Source organism: Chrysochloris asiatica, unplaced genomic scaffold (assembly GCF_000296735.1).
Source record: "Chrysochloris asiatica unplaced genomic scaffold, ChrAsi1.0 scaffold00426, whole genome shotgun sequence".
NCBI lineage: Eukaryota > Metazoa > Chordata > Mammalia > Afrosoricida > Chrysochloridae > Chrysochloris > Chrysochloris asiatica.
Window position 1 is genome coordinate 1,371,198 of NW_006408944.1, and position 7,665 is coordinate 1,378,862.

At 39.7% G+C, this 7,665-nt stretch overlaps 1 pseudogene; it reads right to left on the reverse strand.

Moving 5' to 3' along the window:
- Nucleotides 1–898: 898 nt before the first annotated feature.
- Nucleotides 899–6,308, reverse strand: LOC102826111 (annotated as a pseudogene).
- Nucleotides 6,309–7,665: the final 1,357 nt, after the last annotated feature.

The window sequence follows — 7,665 nt, forward strand, 5'->3', positions numbered from 1 at the left end:
TAGCCAACAAACATATGAAGAAATGTTCAAGATCTCTAGCCATTGTCATTGTTGTCAGGTGCCATCGAGGCGGAACCAACTCATAGAGACCCCATGCACAGCAGAACGAAACAATGTCCGATCATGGGCCAACCTCACTACCACTGCCACACTTGAGTTGATCCAAGAAGAATGAAGTCCTTGACAACTTCAATCTTTTCTCCATTGGTAAGAATGTTGTTTATTGGTCCAGTGGTGAGGATTTTGGTTTTCTTGCATAGTTAACAAAGTGCAGGTAAACATCTTTCTTACATTCTGCTTTGAGCCAAGATCCATCAGACATCAGCAATGATATTCCTCATTCCACAGACTCTTCTGAATCTGGCTTGAATTTCTGGATGTTTTCTGTCAATGTATGCTTGCAGCCGTTTCTGCATTACCTTTAATAACACTTTGCTTGCATGGGATATCAAAGATATTGTCCAATGATTTCCGCATTCCATTGGGCCACCTCTCTTTGCAATAAGCACAAATACAGATCTCTTCCAATCAGCAAGCAAGATAGTTGTCTTCAAACTTTCTTGGCATAGTGCCTCCTATGCCACCTCACATTCTTGAAATAATTAAATTTATATTCCATCAATTCCTGCTGCCTTGTTCTTTGCCAACTCCTTCAATGCACCTTGGACTTCTTTGTTCAGTATTATTGGCTCTTGAACATATGCTACCTCTTGAGACGATTGAACATCAAACATTTCCTTTTAGTACAATGACTCTGTGTATTCCTTCCATCTTTTTTTTTTTTTTTCACTCAAAATGCTTCCTTATAAATTAGAAAATGTTTGTTTACAGTGTAGGATTTACATCTTCAGTTGTGTTAACTTCAGTTCTCTTAAGCTATGACTCTGTCCTGGTGGTGTCAGAAGTTGATCTGATTTCAGATATCATTGATTTGCTTCACCATTTCCCTTATGTGTTCACACTTCTTCTTCAGCATGAACTGCATGCACTTTTGCTGGTAGGCACTAAGAGTAATGGTGGGTTTTGAGGACTTAGTACATTTTCCATCTTCCACTGTTGATAGTCCTTTTTCATAATGATCTGCTTGATTATGTTGCCCAAATGTCGGTGTTGATCAGGAATCAATTATGGCTCTTTCTTCATGTGTCTCTCACTGTCAGACAGGATTGGGAGCTGACAGTGAAAACCGTGCAGCACCTTTTTCATCCTGCTCATGATATCTTCTTGTTTCTTCTTGTTGTTGTTGTTAGGTGCCATCAAGTCGGTACCATCTCATAGCGACCATATGAACAGCAGACTGAAACACTGCCCGATCCTGGGCCAACCTCACTATTGTTGCCACGTTTGAGTTCATCGATGCTGCCACTTGGCAAATTCTTCTTTTTAGGGGTTTTCCTCTTTTTTCTCTGACCCTCCACCTTACAAACATGATATCCTTATCCAGCAACTGGTCCCTCCTGACAATATGTCCCAAGTATCAAAGATGAAGTTTGGCCATCCTGGTCTTCAAAAAGCACTCTGGCTGCACTTCTTCCAAAATGGATCTATTGGTTCTTTTAGCAGCCCATTTCACTTTCAATATTCTCCTCCAACACCATAACTCTAAAACATCAATTCTTCTACAGTCTTCCTTATTCACTGTCCAGCATTCACATCCATATGACGTTATTGAAATACTATGGCTTGGGTCAGGCACACCTTAGTCCTCAAGCTGACATCTTTGATCTTCAACACTTTAAAAGGTCTTGTTCAGCAGATTTGCCTAATGAAGTGTGTCATTTGATTTCTTTTTCCATGAGTGTTGATAGTTGATCCAAGAAGAATGAAGTCCTTGACAACTTCAATCTTTTCTCCATTGATAAGAATGTTGTTTATTGGTTCAGTGGTGAGGATATTTGTTTTCTTTACATTCAGAGTAATCCATACCAAAGGATATGTTCTTTGATATTCATCTGTAAATATTTTAAGTCCTCTTGACTTTCAGCAAGCAAGGTTGTATCGTCTGCATATCACAGGTTGTTAATGAGTTTTCTTCCAATCTTGATGCCATTTTTTCCTTCATAGAACCCAGATTCTCAAGTTATTTGCTCTGCATACAGGTTGAATAAGTTTGGTGAAAGGATACAACCTTGTTGTACACCTTTTCTTAATTTTAACCCATTCAGTGCTTCCATGTTCTTTTAGAACAACTGCCTCTTGGTCCAGGTACAGATTCCTCATGAGCACAATTAAGCGTTCCGGAATACTTATACTTTGCAAGGTTGTCCATCGCTTGTCATGATCCACACAATTGAAAGCCTAGCATAGTTAATAAAACACAGGTAAACATCTTTCTGATATTCTCTGCTTTCAGTCAAGATCCGTAGAACATCAGCCATGATATCCTTCGTTCCATGGTTTCTGTTGAGTCTGGCTTGAACCTCTCTGTCAATGTATGCTTAGATCCGTTACTTTATTTCCTTTAGTAAAACTTTACTCGTATGAAATATCAAAGATATTTTCCAATGATTTCCGCATACCGTTAGGTCACCTCTCTTTGGAATGGGCACAAACAGGGACTCTTCCAATCAGCTGGCCAGATAGTTTTCTTCCAAATTTCCTGGCATAGATGAGTGAGTACCTCCTGCGCTGCCTCACTTTCTTGAAAGATTTCAATTTTTATTCCATCAATTCCTCGTGCCTTGTTCTTGATAATTCCTTCTATGCACCTTGGACTCCCTCCTTCAATATCATGGGCTTTTGATCATATCCTACCTCTTGAAATGGTGGAACATTAGCCATTTCCTTTTGGTACAGTGATCTTCTCTTGATACTTTCTGCATCATTCAATAATTTCCCCAGAGAACCTTTCAATAAGAAAAGTTGAGACTTGAATTTGTTCTTTAGTTCCCCCAGCTTGAGAAATGCTGAGCGTGTTCTTCCTTTTTGGATTTCTAATTCTAGATCTGTGCACATTTTGTCATAATATTTGGCTTTATCTTCTTGAGCTGACTTTTGAAATTTTCTCTTTAGCTCTTTTACCTCCTCATTTCTTCCATTTGCTTTAGGATCTCTACAGTGGAGAGCAAGTTTCAGTGTCTCTTTTGAGATCCCTTTTGACCTTTTCTTTTTTCCTTTTCTTTTTATGACTTTTTGCTCTCTTCATGTATGATGTTCTTGATGTCATCCCACAACTCTTCTGGTCTTCAGTCTGTAGTGTTTAATGTATCAAATCTGTTCTTCAGATGATCTCTAAATTCAGGTGGGATATATTCAAGGTCATATTTTGGCTCTCATGAACTTGTTTTCATTTTCTTCATCTTCAGTTTGAATTGCATATGAGTAATTGATGGTCTGTTCCACAGTCTGTCCCTGGCCTTGTTTTCACTGATGATATGGAGCTTTTCCATAGTCTCTTTCCACAGATGTAGTCAACTTGATTTCTGTTTATTCTATCTGGAAAGGTCCATGTGTATAGTTGTCTCTTATGCTGTCTAAAGAAGGTATGTGAAATGAACAAATCATTGATTTTGCAGAATTCTATCATGCATTCTCTAGCATCATTTCTATCACCAAGGCCATATTTTCCAATTACTGAACCTTCCTCTTTGTTCCCAACCTTTGCATTCCATTCACCAGTAATGATAAATACATCCTGATTACAAGTTTGATATATTTCAGATTGAAGAAGTTGATAGAATTTTCTATTTCATCCTCACTGGCTTTAGTGATTGGTGCATACATTTGAATAATAGTGGTATTAACTGGGCTTCCCTGTAGACACATGGACATTTTCCTATAACAGACATCGTTGTACTTCATGACCAATCTGGGTATGTTCTTTTTGACAATAAATGCAACACAATTCATTTTCAATTTGTCATTCCCGGCATAGTAAACCATGTGGTTGTCAGATTCAAAATGGCCAATACCTGTCCATTTCAGCTGACCAGTGCCTAAGATATTGATGTTTATGTGTTCTATTTCATTTTTTAAAACTTCTAATTTTCCTAGATTCATACTTCGTACATTCCATGTTCTGATTTTCAGTGGATGCTTACAACTGTACTCTATTTTGAGTTGTGGCCCATCAGCAAATGAAGGTGCTGTGGGCTTTTCTCCTACAGGCTTTAATCTATTCATTTTATCACAGTCAACTCTACTTTGAGGAGACAGCTCTTCCCCAGTTGCATTTTGAGTGTCTTCCCACCTGAGGATCTCATTTTCTGGTACTATATCTAAAAATGTTTCTCTGCTTTTCATAAGGTTTTCAGTGACTAAATATTCAAAAGTAGTTTGTCACTCCTTCTTTCTAGTCTGTCTTTGTCTGGAAGCTCATCTGAAACCTGTCCACCTTGGGCAACCCTGTTGGTATTTAAAATAACAGTGGCATACTTTCAGAATCACAGCAACTCATAAGCCACTACAGTACAACAAACTGACAGGCGATTGTTGGTGTTTTTCCTTAGTTTCCTTATGTTTGTCAGCTCAGACATTTCTCATAGGCTTTTTCTTTCCTTGTGACAATAATTGAGATCTTCTAGTTGTTCCTTTTTTTGGTCACACAATTATTTGACCCTGCGCTGAATCTCCTCCTTTGCCAGGTCCTGTGTAAGGAAGTATTCTCTGAATACCTGTGTAGATCTACTAATCAGCTGTAGACATTCTTCTTGAGAAGGGGTCATATCCTTTTCAGAAGACTTCAAAAATGCTGGGTTGGCAACACTACATTGAGGAATCCTCCTTATGTGCTTTTCAAATGAATCCGGTGTTTCAGCCAGAATACGGAGGGGAGACGCTGCCACTTCAACATCTTCTCAGGCACAGAGCAGGGGAAGACATGCTGGGTGAAGAGTGTGCAATAAAGGTCTGATGAGACATTCATAGGTATTTGTGATGTAAGTCATTGTAGGCCTCAGAATGTCAGGATTGCTCCAGAATCCTCGAACCAGAGCCAATTGCATGCACAGCAATGGCTTGGTACAAATGATAAGTTCTGCAAAGCATTTCTGTTCTATAGAAAGTTCCTGTAAAGTATCCTTATCTTCTTCATCTGATGCAAGAAATTTGTGAAGTTTGTGAATCCATATTAGCCCAATGTACACTATGTACACCAGCTTCATGAGTACAATGTAATCTTGAAGGACATTTGGTATCTCTGTGAATTTTGATTGGACAAGAAAAGTCAGACTCCAATGGCTCATCGTCTCTGGATGCCAGTTTCAGAGCAAGTTCCAACTCAACACATTCAAACACATACAGAGACGGAATAAGGTAAACCCTGGAATCCCAGAACTTTTCTGAAATCTGGTCATCTTCGTCCCCTTCCAGCACAACAGAGTAATAGAGCATTCCAGATTCGGTAGTGATCACTAAGATGCTGAGGATACAGGCTAAGCAAAGCGTAGCACAAGTTTCAAAATCATCATTATCTTTAGCTGCAGGATGCATGGTCAATGGACCTATCAGCTTTCCAATGTTTCCAGGGCTGTGTAATAAGCTAACACACATAAGGAATCTCTCCCCATTCTCATATAGGATGTACAGTGGATATGCCATGATTTCATCTTTGCCTTTTTGTCCAAATACGTTCTTTGAAACTGGAACTAATGGCCCAAAGTCAAATGCAACTGCTGTCTCTTCTAAAGATGCAGTATATGCCCTTCCTTTATTGAGTATTAGACTTTCCTCTTTTGCTTCTGAATGTGCAATCACCTTAGCAGGTGTCTGGGGCTCACGTAGAGAATAAATTCTTATTATATTTTCTCATGTTAACAGTACAATGTGGGCATCTAGCATTTCACTTGGGTACCAGGCAGCATATTTTAAAGTCAGAAAGGTAGAACTGGTGAAAAATCTCTCAGCAATTGGAGTGGTACTGAAATTCACTGTTGATTTTCCACCTTCAAATTTAGAATTCTTCCACCATCCTTTAGGTAATTCTAATATCATAAGTCCTTTTAGTCCTATAAGTGCTACATGACGTTGTGTTGGACTCAGTAGGATTTGATAGATTTAATCAGGGATGGATTTATACAAAGCAATCTCTGACGCTGAGAAAGGGAGGGTTTTTCACGACCGCTGAGATTCCAAGATGAATGACTAAGAAGGGGCTGCCTTCCCCATCCCACAGGAAGATCTCTCCTGAGGCCAAAAAGTAGGTTTCTCAGCAGCAATGATGGCGTTGAAGATAATGATGAAGCTGATTTCTCAATTTCGGCAGGGCTTTTGTTTTTCAGTCCCTCCTGAACCCACAGAAACACAGCGTGGTTAGGAAACAAAGTATGTCACAAGTCACCATCATCCCTGGGCTCCTTGGCAGCCATCATCTTGGCTCACCTCATACCAACAGCCTACTTCCATCTCCTTTTGATGCTTTATGCATCATTCAATAATTTGACCAAAGAATCCTTAAATAACAAAAGTTGTATGATGAGACCTGAGGACTCCTGGGCCCAGAGACACAGACACAGACACAGCCACAGCCACAGAGGACTAGAGTGAAGTGTGAAGCATCCAGTTGATATGAAGTGAGTGGAGATGCACAAGAACACCCATACTTGCAGATAGTACCAACTTGACCTGGCTTCAATGGCTTGATGATCAGAACTCAACTAGAGGAAGAAAGAAGAGGGAAAAAAAGAGTAATCTGCTACAATTTGATGCACGTTACCTATGCTTGTGGATGCAGTAGGTCAAAGGACGAAACAAATCTTTATAGTGAGGATCATTCCTAACCCCTTGGTACACATGGTCAACAAGGACGGGTAACATAGACATTGGCTAACCAAAAATGGGGTACTACAAAGACAAGAAGTGACTGGCTTACAAGCTTTCAATAGGGAACCTAGTTCTAAAGAATGTGGGGAAAGGTAGAATATTCACTGAATGGTTTCCAACCTGTCTGGATGGGGCTGATTAAAGGAGATGGGGATAAGACTCTTGTTATTCAATAGTGAATGATTGCTATCAGGACTGACTGTGAGTGTTGGAAAGGTAAAGGTAGAAATTTTGTAACAAAAGGAGGGGAGTAGTTGATTTTACACTCAAGGAGCAGAGATCCCTGGGACCATCAAGGGAGAAAAGTGGAGTACAAGACCCTGTCCAGAGAAGCAGTGATGCCAGAGATGGAGGCAGAGATGATGACTTGGAGAGATGGAACTGCTGAGGACTCTAGACTGAGGGAGGGAAAGGAGCTGTGTGCTAACTGCCAGTCGGGGGACAGGCTTCCAGGGTGTACTCTTTGGTTGTTTGATGACGCATGCAGGGGATTGTAATCATTGCAATGAAATGAAATAAGATAGGATGAATGTAAAGTTAATGTTCTTACATGTAAACTACCACAGAATTCACAATAAAAACTAAAATAATAATGATAATAACATACATAAACAACACAAACATTTAAAGATATTCTGGAGTTTCTTCAGCTCATGAGAAGCCAAGTTACTTCATTTGTCACCTCTTGTGTTTCTCAAGTCTCCCTAACAAGGGCATAGCAACTTTATCTCATTGGCTTATTTTAGTGACTTACACTTTTTCTAATCTAATGATTCTCTCCTACTAATATACACATGGACCTCGCCAGATGGAACACACAGAAATCAGATAGACTACATCTGTGGAAAGAGAAGATGGAAAAGCTCCATATCATCAGTGAAGACAAGGCCAGGGGCAGACTGTGGA